The sequence below is a fragment of the Penaeus vannamei genome, chromosome 35, assembly GCF_042767895.1.
Source record: "Penaeus vannamei isolate JL-2024 chromosome 35, ASM4276789v1, whole genome shotgun sequence".
In the NCBI taxonomy this organism is placed as follows: domain Eukaryota; kingdom Metazoa; phylum Arthropoda; class Malacostraca; order Decapoda; family Penaeidae; genus Penaeus; species Penaeus vannamei.
In genome coordinates, this window is record NC_091583.1 from 27,169,230 (window position 1) to 27,171,729 (window position 2,500).

Sequence of the window (2,500 nt, forward strand, 5' to 3'; positions counted from 1 at the left end):
CACACACACACACACACACACATATATATATATATATATATATATATATATATATATATATATATATATATATATAGAGAGAGAGAGAGAGAGAGAGAGAGAGAGAGAGAGAGTAGATAGTGAGTGAATGTGAGAGATGAGATAATATTTTGTATTTCTGCATTTATATTGATTCATCATGGGTTCAACCAGTAGATGTGATAACCTTTTTACATATAATTTAATGGAATAACCTAAGTACAATTGAATCAAAACTTTAAAGCTATCTATGGACATCTGTTTGTGTGTAAGTTACATTTACAAAATACCTGCACTGAATAAAGGTTTAATGCCAAGAAAAACATCCCAATGTGTAATAAACACCATTTATTTACAAATTTTTCTTCGGATCAAACAACACATACATCCTTCTTTCCCACAACCTGAGACGGACATGCAACAATCGTGACGTCATCAGAACGCTTAAACACCGTACCCTCACTCTGCACAGATCCACTTCTGCAACGCTAGCAATGACCTAAGAGCCATCAATGTGATGTCTTCAGTCAAGACCCATAAGTATTTATCATACCCGCCAGTGTGATGTCATCAGTAACCACATACTTCATACAGGGCTTCTTTTCGTATTGATATATGGAATTGAAGTTGTCAACTTTAAAGCTTTTTCAATTTCAAAAACCATTAAAGTTGTCAATAATAAAGCTTTTTCAATTTAAAAAACCGGCATTTTTGCATCACAGTTTGAATCCAATTAGTGTCACTATTTTGACAATGAATAGAACTAATTTTTAAAAATCTGTCTATATGCATTAATTGTAGTTAATGGATAAAAAAATGGAAAGAAACCAAAGAATATAGAGCAATTACAACCAAAAACGCGAATCATTAAAAAAAAGGGTACATTCTCAATCTGTTCACAATGAACAGAGTGCCTTTGAACTTTGAACAGACAGGACCCGCTGACCTGTTCTTTTACTGTGAATCTTACCCACAAATACGCTTTTTTTATTCACCACAAAACGAATTTTAAGAAAAGAAGCGATGAATGAAGTATCGCAGCCACGGGAGTACGATCAGAGGGGGGGTGGGGGAAGGGGGGGAAGGGATTGTACCTAACCCCCCTTCGACCCCCCTCCCCCCTAAAAAAAAACAGGTCTTTATTTGGTTTCTCGTCAACATACATTATTTTCTGTGTGTGAAGTATATATAACGAATATCATTCCTGCATAGATATTCCGATGAAAGAAAAACAAAACACTTTATACAGCCATCATTACAGATATTCATATACCCTAGGAATTCACATACCTTAAAATAACATAATAAATAACTTAAAAAGAGTGAAGTGTTAAAATGTCAATAAATATTAGTTTACAAGAAGAATTCCCAGATATATGATAACAGCCTACATATGTACATACAAACATTTCAGTTTCTCTTGTTTCCCGCAGAATTAGTAAATGATATGTCAATAGTCCTTGGTTGCATAAACTACTACATAATTAAATTAAAAGTGTTGAAGATTAATTAAAGAGCCATGGAAGGAGATTCCCCGTGTTGTTTAAGGCAGAAAGGGATTGAATCTTATCTTTCATTTTTATTAGATTTGTGTGTTTTATTTGGGTCTTTATTTTTGTGTGTCTTGTATTTTCATCGTATATTGTAATTGTGTGTGTGTGTGTGTGTGTGTGTGTGATATCTATTCGTTATTATAGTCTTTCAATCTTATTCTTTTATTAAATCACCTGATAGCTTACCCTAATCAGAAAACAAAACCGACTAAATAACAATAAAGTATAAAAAAAAAGATGAAGAACCCAAAGAATAAGAGAAGGCAAGACAGGAAGAGAAAAGAGAGAGAGAGCTCAAACGAGAAAAAACAAAAATAAGGAATAAAAAAAAAATCCCTTGGTATGCAGTGTGGAAACTCCGCAATTTCTGCGTGTGGGAATCTCCTCCTCATGACTTGAAATTAGCAAAACAGCACAACTAAATGTACAACTATAGATACTGCAACTGAGAACAGACTGCACAGCATAACTAAAAAGTACTCCTATGGACACTGTGCAATCGAGAGAACAGACTGTACAGTTAACCTAAACAAAATAGATTAAAGCATTAGCAATGTGAAATAAAAACTCCAGTTTGTACATTTCTCTTCTTTTTTTGTGTGTGTGATCAACAAAAATATATAGTCTACTTGTCGTGATATTTTTGTATTTTTTGACACCATATTAGCACCTTCGTTGTGTGATTGTGTCTCCGTTTCGACACCGCTTTGCACACGCGGTCTCCTAGTGTATATTGACGTTAATTACACTCTCTGCATAAGCACATTGTCCACAGAGATCGTTCGTCAACATACGATCAGCGATATCTCAAGTATCATTATCATCTTCCATAATCCTATCGATCAGAGGATATGACGGGCACTCCATAACCAAGAGTCGATAGCCTGCGAGACTCGAACTGTATTTTCTCGAAGCAAAACACACTGTCT

The 2,500-nt window shown here is 34.5% G+C and overlaps 1 protein-coding gene across 1 annotated transcript in view; it reads right to left on the reverse strand.

Moving 5' to 3' along the window:
* Positions 1-348: 348 nt before the first annotated feature.
* The window catches only part of LOC113827540 (uncharacterized), a 340,991-nt gene continuing 338,839 nt past the window's right edge, over positions 349-2,500 (reverse strand). The window contains exon 7 of the mRNA XM_070113978.1: positions 349-2,500. This exon is cut by the window's right edge and continues 214 nt beyond it. The gene's annotated coding sequence lies outside the window, so the exon portion shown is untranslated.